This window comes from Crocodylus siamensis, chromosome 7, assembly GCF_052110815.1.
Source record: "Crocodylus siamensis isolate JL-2025a chromosome 7, ASM5211081v1, whole genome shotgun sequence".
In the NCBI taxonomy this organism is placed as follows: domain Eukaryota; kingdom Metazoa; phylum Chordata; order Crocodylia; family Crocodylidae; genus Crocodylus; species Crocodylus siamensis.
In genome coordinates, this window is record NC_143401.1 from 40,697,135 (window position 1) to 40,714,253 (window position 17,119).

Consider the following 17,119-nt stretch of genomic DNA (forward strand, 5'->3'; position numbering starts at 1 on the left):
CTTGCATGTGTAGATGTGCCCACTGGCTTTGTCTAAACAAGCATGACTGTGCAGCATATGATGCCATAGATACATCTGTGGTACCATATACTGCACTTTCAGCAGTTCTCTGTGCTGCGTGGGAGCAGTGCAGGGATTTCTTTTGGCCCCTGGATATCCAGGGGTAAAAAAAGCCCCCGCCCCCCCCAAAAAAACCAAAAAAACTGAACAGTGAATGTAGGGGAAAAGTGCTGCTCAAAACCAGAGCCTGGCAATCCAGACCCACACTCCAGCTGCCAGCCAGGCTCCAAGTGGCAGCATTGCCACTGCTGCAGCCCCAGGAGTCCTCCAGGATGCCAGGTAAGGCTGCTTGGGCCAACCCATTGGTGGCCAGCCTCCCCTACCCCACCTGGAGTAACCTGCCAAGCGCCAGAGGGTGCATGTCACAGGCATTTCCTGGGGACAACTAGAGGTGGCACAATGTGTCCAGCTGATAGTTGTCCCTGGGGAACTAAATGTCCATGCTCATGTGGGCAGGGCCACTGTGTTTTAAGGCAGTATTGCTGACCTCAAGTGTTCAGACCATGAGTGAAGTACAAATCATGAAATTGTAACAACCATCAGTCAACTTGGGAGTCATTTTCTTTGCCCTCTGGCTTCTGCATTTTAGGGTGCACTTATGTAATATGTTCAAGCTTTTTATTTGAAACAGTAAGAGTAGAATCACTTTTTTCCCTACAAAAATGAAAGCAGAGGTTTTCATGCAGTTTTGTGATTTCACACAGCTTAAGTGTTAAGAACGCCAAATATCAGGGTAATGTTAGCAATTGCAAGATTTAATAAGACTGTTTGGAGCTGGATTTCCAGTTGAACATCTGTCCCATGCAAATGGTGGAGCAAAATGCCACTAGCCCAAGGGCAGTGTTGGAAGCAGAGGAAAGAAGCTACACTGGTGCTATATCAGTATTTCATGTGTAACACCCTGCCGCGGGGCACTAACTGCTGCCAGTGGCAATTTGTGGAACCCTGGGGCACCAGCTAGAATTGTCCTTCCAGTTCCTTTGGGCTAGCAGGATCCCAGTACAAGGATACCTCCTGTAACAGTACTCCGACAGAACAGGTAACCATTTGCAATATTTATTATTTACTATATATATATATAGATACATATGAATTTATAGTCAGATATTTACATACATACATATATTTATATTTGTACATATATACTGCTATTTTCTCTAAGGTTTAATTTGTAACTCAGCTTATGGAATGGTACTAATTAACTCAACACTTACAAATATGTATAACTTTGTAACCACATATATACACGTATAGGTAGGTGACCATACCCCTAGTAGAGTGACAGTAGGTCTATTCCCCATAAAGTAAGGTAACCTGATGTGTATCCAAAACCTAAAAGAAACAAGACAGGGACATCCCCTTCTTTGTAAAAAAAAAACCCAATGATATAGTCCTGGTAGGTCTGTCATAGACCACCAGAACAACAGTCTTTCAGTTGAGTACTGTTATCTTGAAGTCATTTTAGTTCAGGCAAGCGTAATCCATCAGGTGTGAGTGAGCTTAGAGCTCCCTCAATGGCCCTGGGGCTCTGCTCCTGATGATGGCTGGTGCCCTTGCTCAGCCTCCTGTAACACATAAACAACCTCTCCCCCAACAACACCCCTTTCTAACAACACCCACCCAGACGGGGCTGGTGGGTCTACTTTCCTGGTTGCTCACCCCCATGTCCCTCTTTGACACTCAGAATTTGGGCTTCTCTGGTGCCCCACCCACCCCCATTGTCTTCAGCTACAGTCTTGCTAGCTGAGACTGATCTCCCCTTAAAGCCCCCCATATGAGGGTCTACTCCAAGGGGAGAGGGCTATGCCCACTCACCAACTGCCAGCCCTGGGTGCTTCCCCTTTAACCTAACTCAGGGCTTGCCTCTGGGCTCTGCTCGCATCCCTCACTCATATGACAGGTGGTTTGGCTCCTGCAGCCTCCTACACTCACCGCTGCAGCCCCCCAGTGTGATTCCTACAGTATTTACCCAGCGGTTTGTCCCTCCTTCAGCTCCCCAGTGGCCAACTTCCTGCACCAGATCTCAGCAGCCATCCCAATCCTGACTGCAAAATTCTGGCACTCTGTCAGCGATCCTGTTTCCAGGGCCTGAAGGTAGAAATTCTCCAGTACTTTTGTTCTGGTGTCCTCAGGGGGACAAAAATCTCCCAGGCTCAGCCTGGTTTTGGCTTGCCATGGCACACCCCCTACTGAGGAGTATCTCTTCTGTTACACTTGCAAGCAAGGATGCTGAGGGAGAGAAAAACCAAGGCTTTACCCTGTTCCCAGCCTGCCTTCCCAAATCACCCACAATCTCTAGCATTTGCATTGTTTCCAATGCTGTACCCCTGGTTAAAGATAAACCTAGCAAAGTTTGTAGCACTACAAAACGTACAGCACTATGGTTGGGCACACATACACAACTCTCTGACTGGAGTGCATCAACTTTGCCCCAGAGATGCACTTTCCAGCAATGGGGTGATAGAGGGCTGCTCCTTAGGTCCCCCTGCCCACAAGGGAGCCTTTAAGTGACTCTGCTGATCAGTTATTGCCACTGTGGCAAAACTGATTAACACCGGAGATAACAAAAGGGACAGATCCAGCAGTCTCTGGCCTGGGGCTACTTGCTGGCCAGGAATGTTAAGTGCTCCTGGTGCTCAAGCGCCAGAAAACCCTGGAAGTTCCCAGTGCAAATGCCTACAAACTGACTGTGCAGAGAAAATACCTAGTCAGCCCCTGCCACCACTGCAGTCCTATCCCTGTTGCATGTAGCAACTGAGGCAGGGCAGACTGTAAGCCTCCTGGAGAGGTCTTTGCTGGGTCAGGAAGCCAGAAGCTCTCCCCTCCTCCTTCCCTCTTGAACTGCAGAGCACTGTGGGATAGTGGTGGAGGGAGGGAGTCCTAAGATCCATCAATGCATTCAATTTTTCCTGGCAAAACAAATAATTTGCTATTTGAGACAGAAATTCCCGTGTTGTGGATCTACTGTTTTTGTGGCAGATCAACCATTTTTATAGCACAATAATGTGAAAATGTAGTCTTTCATATAAAAAGAGACAAACGTAATGTCTGCCAAGGCCCTAAGAGAGCACGTTGACGCCCTTACTCTTTTGTGCAGTGACATATGGTTAGATTGTAGCCTAGAAATTAGATTCTAAATTGGTCTCTATTTGCTATTCCAAGTGTCTGAGGTGCATTTATGTCCTGAAATATTTTCAATAAGCCACTTCATAAAATAGAGGGGAAAAGTAGCAAGAATGCATTACTTCGTATCCACAAGAGGTCACAAATTCAATGGCCTTAAGAATGCTCACAACTCAATGGCTTCTAACTTGAGCACTTTGACCAGATTTTCAGAAGTATTTAGTTGCCAGAGGAGGCAGATAGAAATAGAAGTGATATTTTTGAATATGCTTAACTGCTATTTAAATCAAAAGGATCAGGGCTTGTAGACATTCTTGAGACTCAAGTCTTATCTGCATATTTACCTGCCTAAATGGTGTTTTAAAATTGTATCCTTTGTCCACTAGCTTTTTAAACCCCTGGCTAAAATTGTACTTGGGGATGGATCTGTCACCAGGGGGAGCTCTCAAAATCCATGAATGTAATGAAAATAAGCACAGTATCAAGCTTAATTGCAGTTCTTTATAGTTTTTAATAATTTAGTATGTATTACTGTTTGAATGAGAACTGAAATCATTTTAATCCTTTTCTTGGCCATTTACATTGTTGTGATGATGTCAGCTTTGAAAACAATTGTTTTTTGTGTGATGAAAGACAGATCTGTTTAAAAAAATAGGAGGGAAAGTTTCAGCAACTGGAAGGGGTGGAGATAGTAACCTTTGTTTTCCTTAAACCTGCATGGCATTTGTTGCAGTGACAAATCTAATTTGGAACTGCTCTAACTTGATAGATTAGATAGTTTTCACATGTTCATGTGGTCTATTTGAATAAGCCATGAGGTTAGACATGTAAAAAACTCTTTAATCATTTAAATTACTCTGTCAGTGAAAGATTGAGTGCATTTAGTGCTCTGTATTTTCCAGTTTTGTTTTTCAAGCAACAGGACATCCTATATTTCTCATGAAAGAAGACTTTATTTTTTAATATGTTTCATTAGTATAATTTTCTGACTTAACCAACCTATTTTTTTATTTTCTTAATTTCATCCCATTACCTCTAATTATACCTACTTGCATCTGTGTTAAATCTTCCATGTAACAAACCAAGTTCAGAAATACAGTCATAATCTATTAAGCAAATACAAAATAATCTTTTGCTAGTTTTATGAAAAAAGATGAATTTGGTGGTAGGTACATGGGCAGTAATCAGCTGCAGGGCGAGAAGCCAATGAAGAAGCCTCAGCTTCTGCCACTCAGACCAAACCAGTGAAGAAGCCTCAGCTTCTGCCATTGCAGTGGGCCATTGCAGTAGTCAAAGCTAACCAGGAGGTGGGCGAGAGGTCTAAATCAGAGAGCAGGCAAAGCAACCAAGGAGGCCTCTGCAATTCAGAGGAGAAACTCAGGCTTTTTGTGGGGAAAAAGGCACTACCTGCAACCCAAGACCTCTGCCACTGCAGGGATGGCTCATGATCGCAGCTTGCTTCGTGGTCAGCAGTGACTCCAAAGATACAAGGGTACAGCAGAGAAGTGTCATAAGGCACAGGGCAAGCGGGGCGAAGAGGACTTGGCCAGCAACCTAGAAGAAAGCTTTGTGGCCAGTACCACAAGAGCTAAGGAAATTTGCTGAGGTGTAAGGCACAGGGCAAGTAGGGTGAAGAGCCTACTACCCAGAACACAGAGCAACACACTTCTTGGCCAGAAACCAAGAAGAAGGTTTGCAAGAGACAGGAGTAAGGAATGTAAGGCACAGGGCAAGTACTGATGCTCATACTAAAGCAAGCAAGCAAGCCTCAGCTTCTGCCACTGGCTCCCAAGGAGAAGGGCGGGAAGCAGGCAGGGTTTTCCCCACAGAGCAAGTTTTTCCCCAGAAATGATTCCAAAGATACAAGGGTGCAATGGAGAGGTGAAGAGGTCTTGGCCTTCATAAGGTGAAGAGGTCTTGTCCAGCAACCTAAAAGAAGGCTTTGTGGCCAGTATCAACTCCAGAGGCATAAGGCATTCACCTTGCTGGGGTCGTTTGACCCCAGTACTCTTTCCAGCCATGGCAGGGGGTCGGACTTGATGACCTGCTCAGGTCCCTTCTGACCCTACTCACTATGAAACTATAAGGGCCAAGGAAGGTTGCTGAGGGCAAGTTGGGTGGAGAGCCTCCTACCCAGAACACAGAGCAACCTGTTTCTTGGCCAGCAATGAAGAAGAAAGTTTGCAAGGGACAGGAGTAAGGAACGGAGAGGTGTAAGGCACAGGGCAAGTACTGATGCTTGTGCCAAAGCATGTGAACAAGCCTCCGCTTCTGCCACCTCCCAAGGAGAAGGGCAGGAAGCAGGCAACACTACTGTGATTGCGGAGGTCTTGGCCAGCAACCAAGAAGGCCAGCAACGAAGAAGGCTTGAGTTTCTCCATTATTCAGAGGAGAAGCTCAAGCCTCATCTCCTTCCTTAGTGGAAGGTCCCTGATGCGACCTGAGGCCTCTGCCACTGCAGTGAGCACAGATTGCTTTGTGACCAGCGGCTATGACTCCAAAAATACAAGGCTGCAGTGGAGAGGTAGGTGCAGAGGTGGGCAAGTGGGGTGAAGAGCCCACAGGCCTGGTGCAGATTTACCATGACCTAAGGAAAACACTTTTCTTTAAATGAAAAAACTAAAATCTAAATCCTCATAGACTACTGTAGCAAGAATTATTTTTAAAGTCATACATGCTACAGTAGTCTATGAGGATTTTATGTAGCGATTTCCTGCAGTGCAGAAGTGCATTTTCTGAGACATGTCCAGTAACCACAAAGGAGTTGCTAGGGAGGGAATATGCCAGAGCACCACCTTGGATTCTAAGAGCCCCACTCATGGGGCAAGAGGGAGCTAGGGAGGGACTTTTCCTGAGCTAGAGCCAAGCCCTCAGCCATGGGAAAAGAGGGACCTAGAGGTCTCGACCAGCAAAGAAAAAGAAGGCTTTGTGGCCAACACCAATTGCAGTTACAAGTGTGCAACGGAGAGAGGTCAGGTTGGGATGTGTCTGCTTGGTTGCTGAGGTATAAGGCAGAGAGCAAGTGGGCTGAAGAGGAGGTCTTGGCCAGCCAGCAACCAACAACAAGGCTTTGTAGCCAGCATGGAGAACTGTTGCTTGCACCAAACTGTGAACAAGCCTCAGCTTCTGCCACTCCTCCCAAGAAGTAGATCAAGAAGCAGGTAGGGTTTTCCCCACACTGCAAGAAGATTTCCAGGTGTAAGGCAGAGGGCAAGTGGGGCAAAAAGGTCATGGCCAGCAACCAAAAAGGCCAGCAACCAAGAAGAGAAGGGCTCCACCATTTAAAGGAGAAACTAAGCTGCAGGTTCCTTAGTGGAAGTCCCCTTCCTGCTACCTAAGCCCTCTGCAGCAAACTCTGCAGCAATGAATGAAATGTGCTTGCACAACTTGTCCAGCTGGTACTGATGCAGGGCATGGCCAGTAACCAGGAGGAGGGATAGAAGACTATGTGAGCCTGGAGAACTTGTGCAAATAGATCTGACGCTTGGGCCAAAGTGCCTCAGCTTCTGCCCCTGAAGTGGTCCTGGCTCCCAAGGAGAAGCCTGGGAAGCAGGCAGGAGTTTCCCCACACAGGAAGAAGCTTTCCCCCAGCAATGACTCCAAAGTTACAAAGGTGCAACCGAGAGATGTAAGGCATATGGCAAGTGGGGCAAAGAGCCTACTACCCGGAATGCAGAGGTCTTGGCCAGCAACCAAGAAGGTCTCCTCCATTCAGAGGAGAAACTCAAGTCGCAGCCTCCTCAGAAAATGTAGAGATTTCTGACTGCTCTAAACCAACTGACTGATTATTAGATTGATGGTGTGGGTGTGTGTGTTTGTGTGTGTGTGTGTGTAAGGGCCACCAGCCCGTAGCCAGTAACCATGAAGGAGATGCTGGGGGGAGGGAGGTATGCTAAAGCACCACTGTGCTAAGAGCCCTAGCCATGGGGTAAGAGGGAGCTAGGGAGGGTGCCAAGGGTGTAATGGAGGGCAAGTCTTGGCCAGCAACCTAAGAAGAAGGTATTAGTGAAAGGTATTTAAAAACGTATTAAAAAACCTTACTAAAAACTTACTTAAAAAAAGCCTACTACCCAGAATGCAGAGGTCATGTCGGGATGTGCTTGGTTACTTGCTGAAGAGCCAAGGGTGCAACAGAGGGGAGGTCTTTGGCCAGCAAACAGGAAGAAGGTATTACCAAAAGGTATTTAAAAAACTTTAAAAGTTGGGTTTTTTTTCAGATTTTACAAGAGGAAGATATAAGAGAAGATTTTGACTTTTTGCTGAAATCAAAATATTACTTAATATGGTCCTGGCTCCCAAGGAGAAGGCCAGGAAGCAGGCAGGGGTTTCCCCATACAGGAAGACGCCTTCCCCCAGCAATGATTCCAAAGATACAATGGTGCAACCGAGAGGTGTAAGGCACAGGGCAAGTGGGGCAAAGAGCCTACTACCTGGACCACAGGGGTCTTGGCCAGCAACCAAGAAGAAGGTAGTGACAAAAGATATTAAAAAACCTTTGAAAGGTTTTTCCAGATTTTACCAGAGGAAGATATTAAGTAATATTTTGATTTCAGCAGAAAGTGATGCATCAGTATAAAGAATAATACATCCTGAAAGACCTACTAACCTCCTCCTGGTTATACAACACGTATAACCAGAATGAGGGCAAGAAGTGCTTCCTGTGCATGAAAGTGTACTATGCATGAAAGCATCAGTAGTGTTGTTATGCTACAGCCTGAAGGAAGGTGGGGAAAGATTATTTTTTTTCTGTGCAATTCAGAGGAGAAACTCAAGCCTTATCACCTTCCTTAGTGGAAGGTCCCCGATGTGACCCAAGCCCTCTGCCAATGCAGTGGCCATAGCTCATGAGAACAGCTTGCTTTGTGGCCAGTTACAAGTTCAGGAACCATGTTCAAGAGCCAGGAGGTGGCCATTTACATCACCCTCCCCCCGCCACCCCAGGGAAAGAGGCAGGGACGGTGCATAATCACCTGCCTTACACTCAGTATCGGCTTTCTCACGGAAAGGAATCAAACTGTAATTGTAATTCTATATATAACAGAAGTATATAGAACATTGGCTACATATATATTGTGGAGGCCCAGGATGTGTGTGATGAGTGCAGCGTGATAAGGCAGATCTACCTCCTTTGTAAAGAATTGAACCATTTCAATCATTGTTGAGCATTGATAAACCGTAATTAATATTACTTTATTACTATAAACTCTTATGAATATATTACTATTGGAATTAATAGCTAGCTGCCTCCTACTATTAGCATTACCTGTTGTTATAATATAAGTCTGTATCAGGCAGGATGAAAGTCAACTACGATTAGAATGCATCATAATAGTTGTTGAGAGAATGAATCCTGAAGTGATGCTCTTCATTTTCTCTTTCTTTCTTCCTTTCTCTTTCTGCCTCTTGTCACACCAACAGGAATGATCAATCAGCCTGCAGCTAGCAGTGGAAGGGGATCCAAAAACAGGAGGGAGGGAGGATAAAAATGATTTGTATTGGTGCCCTTTGTGCACCTTGCTTCACGCCCCTAAAATTCCACCAGCCCCTTTTACAATAAATTTGAACTAAATAATGTACTGCCCCCCCCCAACCAGAGTTGGCTACATATATATGATAGAGGCTAGGGATGCGTGTGCTGTGTGCAGGGTGATAAGGCAGATCTACCTGCTTTGAAATGAGTTGAACTGTCAGAATCATTAACCGTTAATAAATCATCATTATTATTACTAGTAATACAAACTCTTATTTACATATTACTACTGCAATTAATAGCTGCCTACTATTAGCATTACTTGTTGTTATATTATAAGTCTATATCAGGCAGGATGAAAGTCAACTATGATTAGAATGTAGTTGTTGAGAGAATTAATCCTGAAGGAAGTGTTCTGTTTTTCATTTTCTTTCTTTCTTCCTTTCTCTTTCTGCCTCTTGTCACACCAAGAGGGATTACAATGCTGCTAGCAGTGGAAGGTGATCTATAAACCAGAGGGAGAGAAGATTAAAGGAGCATTGGAATTTGTATTGTTGTGATGCCTCTTGTGCACCTCAAGTACCTTCCTTCAAGCCCCCTGAAATTCCACTAGCCGGTCCCATTTACAATAAAATTGAACTAAGCAATGCAGAAGTGAGGGCAGTGGCACCCAGGCCCCGCTGGAAACCGCATTAAGCCACTGGTGCACAGCTTTCTGCAAATTAACCAATCCCTGCCCATGCAGAGCCCATCCCACATGCCATGGTGGCAGCAAGGGAGGAGGGTTGGCGGGCTTGTATTCATACCCCACCTAGGGATGACCCTTACCAATGATGTAGTGAACTAGAGCATCCCCCACATCAGTGTGGTGTGGCCACTTCATCAGTGTGGTGTAGCACATTGCCTCTTCATGAAGTATCTTCACTGCACTCCATGTCATCAGCCTGCAGTCTTCACAAACCCTAGATTTGCATTGCTGTGCCCCCCCAAGGACAAGTCTTGTTCCTCGTTACATTTGCTTCATCCATGAGGGATGAATCCTTCTCTGCTCCCATTGTGCTATCATCCCTTCCTCACCCAAATCTCCCTTGCTGATACAGTGAACGCAAACCCTGACCTCTGCTTCCCCCATTTATAGTGCTTGAGCGGGGCAACCCCCCTTTCCAGCAGCTTTGTTTTGGTGTGGAAAATGAGACAGTCTGGTGCTGGGCTGGAAAAGGATGCAAAAAGAAGGTGGAACAGGACACAAAGTCCCTGGGTTTGTGTACAGGCAAAGCTGCAAACCCCAGCCTCCCGCCCCCACCCAAGGCCTTGTTCTGGGGTTCCACACACAAAGAATTGCCTGGCACAAGGAAGCTTTGTATAGAGTGAGCCAAGAAAGAACATGAAGAAGGCATGAGACCCCCTGTCTGACTTTGCAAAGTGACTGGTTGCTGGGGGGTGACCTCTGGAGCCCTCCCCCCACTCCATGTACCTGTGCAAGTGGCTGGTTGTAGTAAAGCAAACCACCTCTGTCATCTCCCAGCCCCCCTGTTTACCTCTGGAGCCCCCCATTGTCCCTGTGCAAATGGCTGGTTTGTGGTTGCTTGCAAAAAAGCAAGCCAGGCTGCTGGGGGGTGAAAGAGGAGGCAGCTTTTGTGTGTGCAGGCCAGGACAGCACTCACTACCTGTGCAAGAGAGATTGTGTTTGTGTGCAAACAAAGCTGCAAACCTCAGTCCTCTCTCTCTCCCCCCCCCAACAATGGCCTTGCTCAGGTGAAACACAAACTGCAGTGCCTGGTACAAGGAAGCACAAGGGTGAGCCAAGAAAGAGTATGAAGAAGGGTGGTTATGGAGGCAGACACAGGAAGCTAGGAAACTATGAGCTTTTATTGTTTGCAACAGAATATTACAGCAGTTACTTGGGCTTCTTTGCCTTTGCCCCACCATGACTCTGAACCGCTCCTGTCTCCCTGAAATGCAGTGGCACCCTCCTGGCCCTGCTGGCAATCATACAGCCCTGCTCTGACCCCACAGAGACAGGAGGAACAGGCTTATCTTACACAGGCAAGAGGAGCAGACTGACTTCTCCCTTTTGGGCATTGTACACATTCATTTTTTAGGTAGTTCTGCAAGGCATCCTTGAAAATGTCATGTGAACTCTGTAAGTTCAACTGGACTTGTCAACGACCTCTTTTAAATTCCTCATCGCGTCTTGCACTCCCTTGAGAATGGCATGGTCCTTACACATTGAATCATGGAATTCGTGCTGCCAGGCATCTTTGCATTGCACCCTGGATACTGAGGACTCTGCCAAAACCTTGAGTGAAGTTTCACAGGACTGTCTCTGCTTGCTGCAAAAATCTCTGCAGCGCTCTGCTGAAGTGTGAGCGGGGTGCCATTCCCAGTGACTACAGGTCACGGCGGCTGATAAACAAAGAAAAAACCAATGACTGGCTTTCCCCTAAAAGGAGGAAAATACACTCCCCCTCACCCCTACTATGCAGTGCACAAAATCCCAGCAGGCACAGAAATAGACCCCGCAACACTGGGGCACCACTTGTACTGCCCAAAACTTATGAGTACTCTCTGCTCCAGGAGGAACTGCCCATGCTAACTGCAACAAATTAAAGCAAATAATTAGCTATAGAACCCAGCTGGCCTGCACCACCACCAAAAGAACACAATGACCCACCTACAGCAACACATGAATTTCTCCCCCTTCCATCTGGCCCCCCAAACCCAACCAGCATGAACCTGGGAGTTGCCTGGCAGTGGCCAGAGGCACATTACAAGAGACTTACCATAGCCAGTTGATGATGCATCTTCCTGACCCTCCACCTCCTCTGCTTCATCATCTGTACTACTCCATGGAATGGAGGAGCTAAGTGGCAATAACTATAGGGTGACCAGAGCTGCTTCCTGCCACTGATCATCAGGGAACAGGGAACAGTCTCCAAACAGCTGAGACACGATGATGGTTTTTACCCTCAAGAGCGGCTGCTGCCACCTCCTCCTCCTCCACCTCCAGTCCAGTCCCAGTGCTGACAGTCTCCAAATCCAGGTTGTTGCCCACATCCCTGGAGAGAATGATGGACAACTTGTCATAGAAGAGGGCAATTGTGCGACCTGGCCCAGAATGAGAGTTTGAATCTCTGGGTCTATAAAATGCTGATCTCAGGGACTTGATCTTGCACCAGACCTGGGTCCAGTCATGATTGTGCCCTCGGGCCTGCATGCCTTTTGCAATCTTGACATAAACAGGCTTATTCCTTCTACCCTCCAGCCTGTCTATGATCCTTTGCTCTGACCAAATGTCAATTAAGTCCTCCAGTTCTTCCCAGCTGCAGTTGGGTCCATGTGCATTGGAGGTATCAGTCTCCTGGGCCATAAGCTCCATATTGCTGGCCTTGGCTTTCTGAGACATAGCGAAGCAGTTGGTGGTCAACAGCACAAGCACAAGCAATTTGTGAAAGGGGCTGGCAAATTTGGGGGGTGTGCCTTTATATTCAGGCTGTGCTTGCAGGAGGGTCTGGGAAAATTCTAAGGATTAGTCATTACCTCTGAGTATCAAAACACCCAAAGGTGATGAAGTTAACAACAAAAAAGACCTGGTGATGTGGTAAGTAAGGCCATTGTACTTTGGGATGGCTGCTTAATGGCAAAAATCAAAGTTGCAAAAATCATTTAACTGCCTGCTTGTGCAAAATGGTTTTATTACAGAAGCACAGCCTTATGTTTTTCCTTAAACTGGCAAAAGTTTTGAATAGCCAGGAAAGTAGTAGGCAAAACATTTTTTTTTGTTTGCAAGCTTGATTACATCACAACACCAGTGGTTGCAAAGCTTGTGCAAAAGGCACAATGCCCTGAGGCTCTGGGGTGAAATGTTGAAAAAGCAGCTACACCAAGCTCCAGACCAACCACACGCACAGTCCCTGCTTGGTGCAGATGTGTGAGAGGCAAAATGGAGAACAAGGATGAAGTACATGACATGATGGAGGACATGGAGTATGAGGAGGAGGAGGAGGAGGAGGAGGAGGCAGTACTGCAAATCCTGTTTAACTGGGGATTACAGCTGGAACTCTTCAGTAGGAATAGAGCACACTCAGTGGCAAGCTGTTGTGTTCCTGCTTTAACAACATTAAGAAGATACAATGGGTACTCAGGGGATTGCACAGAGTGAAGTGAACAAGTGGAATTTGACTGGGCTCTGTTGAGTAACCTGAGGAGGGCCAGCAGAATCAACATGGTGTGGGCCCATGAGAGCAGCTCATACTGGTGGGAGTGAATCATTCTGACCACTTGGAATGACCAGCACTGGCTGAAGATGCTCCAAATGAAAAGGGAGACATTCTATCATATTGTCTTAATGCTGGGCCAACACATCATGAAGCAGGACACAAACATGCATCAGGCCATCCCACCAGACAAGAGGGTTGCAATGACCATCGTGAAACTGGCTGGCCCATCCAGCCTCCGCTACATTGCCAACCAGTTTGGCATGGCTGCCTGCATGGTGGGGCAGGCAATTTGTGAGGTACGATGCTTAAGGAGATCGTTTCTAACAAATTTATTCACCTGGCAAATACACAGCAAGTCAGAGATGGCTTTAATGAGAAGGGGTTCCCAAACTGCATGGGGCTTTAGACAGCACTCACATCCCAGTGCTGTGCCCTGCAGGGAGTGGGAGGCTTTACACAAACAGGAAAGGATATGCCTTTGTGATCCTGCAAGCCATGGTGGACCACTGGGGCTGGTTCACAAACATTTTTACAGGGTGGGCTGGCAGTGTGCATGATGCGCATGTGTTTCCAAACTCCTCTCTGGCTGCCATCATGGAGAAAGGACACTGCGCAACTGGCATGGAGAAGAGAGTGATCTGTGGTGTAGCTGTTTCCCCTATTATATTAGCGGACGTTGCCTGCCCCTAAAGCCCTGGCTTATGAAGCCTTATGGAGGAAATGTCACTGACCCATGGAAACTAACTTTCAACGGCCGCCTCAACAGTTGCAAGATGGCTGTGGAATGTGCATTTGGCTGGCTGGAAGGTGCTTATGTGCCAGCTCGACATGGATGAAGAAAATCTAACACCTTTTATTGTGGCAGCCTGAGTGCTGCAAAATGTCTGCAAGAGCCGAGGAGAGGTTTTCAAGGACTCATGGGAAAATTAAGCAGGACAGGTGGTGGCAAGACAAGAGAGATGTGGGGCAGCAGCACAGAGACCAAGAAAATATCCTCAAGGAGAGGGTGATCAGATGGCTCTTGTGCGCAATTGTCTTGCAGGATACATTGCTGACAACAACCTCTAGGGAGTGCTTTGTTCCAAAATAAATTCTTGGGTTTTTTTTAAACTTTAAAATCTGTGTCTGTCTACAGGGGCGTGCAGTGTTGCAGATGGGGGGCGGAAGCAGGGACAGTCAGGGGACAGAAGTGGGGACGGTCAGGAAAAGGGGGAGGAAATTGGGACAGAGCTAGGGGTTTGCTGCTTTTCCAGACTGTGAGTGGTTTGCGGGAGGGGGGCATTATGCACCATCACCCACATGTGAATGAGCCCCTGGGGGGAGAGGGGTGAACAAGCCAAACAGCAACCCACATTTTATAAAACATTCCAAAAACTTTTATAAAACAATTCACAACAATTCACAATACACCTCCAACAGCCATATGTGGCACTACACAAACAGATTGACAGTGCACCTGGCAGGGAACTGGAGAGTTTCCCATTGGAAACTGTACAAAGATCAATGAATTTGGGAATGCTGGGAAATGTAGTCCAAAAAAAAGAAAAGAAAAAAAGACAGAAGACCACCAACATACAGGCAAAAGACCACCAACATATAGGCAGCAATATCAACCGGGTGGCAACAAACACCCATCAAACCACCTGCTACTCTTATGATAGGTAATTATTAAGCCATTATACTAATGGAAAATTCCATGGTGGAACGGGAAGGGAAAGGAATAAATGGGAGGGGAGGATTCACCCGAGTGGCTTGTCTTTTGGGATTGGGATGGGGTCCTTGTGATCACCTACTGATGGAGAGAGTGACCAGACCAGACTGGATGAACATAGGCAGGTGCAAGTGACAAGGATTTTAGGGTGACCATGACCGTGCCCAGGGAGACTCCCAGAGAGTCAGGACAGCCCAATGAAAATCCAGGGACTGGGGAGCCCTGATGGTTCACAGGCACCTCCTGTTGTAATACATTAGGAAAGACATTCTGGAGGGTAAACTGGTATTTGACTCCTTCTACTGACATCTGTGGGGAATGACACACAGGGGCTTAACTCACTTGAAAGCACTGTTCATGCAAACAAAAATGCACTGCACCAAAAAACAGTCACATTAAAATTTTTGGGCAGTCTACATTAACTCCCGTGTTGTCTCTTAAAAGATAAGGAACTCTTTGAATGCTTGTGGGGTTCTCTCTCAGAAAATACAGGATTTGTGAGGAGGCTCAATAAAAATGAGTATTTTATATATTTAAAATTAAAACCTATTTTACTCAACTGCAAGGAGGGTTGTAATTATCTTAGGATATACATTAAACCCTAAAATATTCACACTTTACCCTTCAGCTATGTTAGAAACCTCTCAGAGTCTCTCTCACTGAAGTCAATGCCAAATGCTCTGGAGCTGCATATATTGCTTTAGAGTTTACAGTTACCTGTTCAGTGTTAGTATATAGGCAATTACCTTCTATTGAAACCACAGGGAATTAGGTGCCTGGAATAGCCTTAAGGGTCTAGGAATATATGAAGCCATACAAAACTCTGGGTGTATGATTTTCAGAGGGGAAATGGAGACATTAAAGCCACACAACTTCCTTGCAGAAATAAATATGAGGAGCAGTGGAAGACACTAAACTCAAATAAAAGTATTTAGGCACTGCAGCACATAAATTTTAGATGCCTGGCCCATGGCATGGAAACCAATGCCTGAATGACTTGTCTTAAGTTGGGGAAAGCTGAGTATCTCTGCATGAGATCCATAAAATCAGTAGTGAGCAAGGAGCTGCTTAAAGTCAGCATGCCCCACGTGCATCCATGTAATGATAGCCAACAAGAAACATTGAGTTCAGAGGTGAGTCTTAAATCTGGCCTCTTATTCATGATTAAAAAGGAAATACCTCACTCCACTCAGGATCCCTAGCCAGAACCTCCCCTGAAGGTAGGTGTCTGCATTTTCTCTCTGTGCAGTTATCTAGCAGTTTGTCCCAGAATGAATTCAGATTCAATTCTCTTCTGCCTAAAGAGATTCAAACCCATAATCTCCCACCTCCTCAGAGAGTGCCCTGACCATCAGCCTATAGGCTTGTTGGTGGCATGCAGCACCACTTCTTTCATCATTGTTCCACTGTGCAGAAATAAATCAAGATTCATTGAGAAATACAGGAAAGAAAAGGAAAATGAGCATGACTCTTATTGGGAGGGCACCCACCTGGAAAAAGGGTGTCCTGGGTTCTGATCTGTTTTAGTATTTTATGCTATTCTTGTTTCATGTGATATGCACAAACAGGGCACGTTCAGACAAGTGCACATGTGCCTCTTGTGGCATCTCAAAGCAGTGTGAGGCACCACAAGAGGCATGCTGGAAACAAAAAAAAAGTTCCCTGCACTGCACATTTGCAGCACAGGCTCAAGATTTGATACCTGGAAATCCAGGTATAAAAAAAAACCTGTGGAAAAAAGTGGGACAAAGCATGGTCCAGGACCATGCCCTGAGGCACGCCAGAAGCCAGCCACTGAGGTGCTGCAGCTATGCCCTTGCCAAGCAGGTCCTGCCACTTGGTGTCTGGGAGGGACACAAGGGCTGCATGATGGATTGTGCATAACACAAACATGTAGAGGTAGCACTGATGGACACTGGAAAAGTGGACTGGTTTGGTGTCCTCCAGCTGGCTCAGGTGGTGGAGCAGGCAGCGCCATGAGGCCTGGCAAGGCGCTGGCCCCACAACAAACTCCAGCGGGCTGGAGAACATGGGGAGGGGGACTGCCACCATACAGGACCTTGTCAACAAAGGCAAGGGCATCAGGAGGTAGAGGAGATTTCACCTCCTGGACCCAATGGCAGGTCACATGTGTTGTGGGTAGACCCATGTGCTGGGCCAGCATAGCGGGGTCCACCCATTCCTGCCTATCCTTGTTCAAAAGGTCTCAGATATGTGTGACACCAGCCAGGATCAACCTCTGTTACAACCAGGGTGCCTCTGTGGTTGGCATCTCCGGCTGGGGTTTCCAGAGGAGGGGCTTAATGAACAGGTCGGGACCCTGGATGAATGTTGCGGGGGACCTGGAGGCAGATACCAGCCTCCAGGCCTGGAGGAAGTCCTGGTAGAAGTCTGGCAGCCCTTGCAGGTCCTGCAGAGAGAAGCCCCACAGACCGAGGAGTTGGCAGTTGTATCAGAGCCCCTGGAAATGGCAGAGGAAGGTGCACCCCAGGTGGCCCCATGCCATGTGGCTACCAACACTGTATAGCAGTCACT

At 46.7% G+C, this 17,119-nt stretch overlaps 1 pseudogene; it reads right to left on the minus strand.

Moving 5' to 3' along the window:
* Window positions 1-3,760: 3,760 nt before the first annotated feature.
* On the minus strand, window positions 3,761-12,059 carry LOC149859715 (uncharacterized; annotated as a pseudogene).
* Window positions 12,060-17,119: the final 5,060 nt, after the last annotated feature.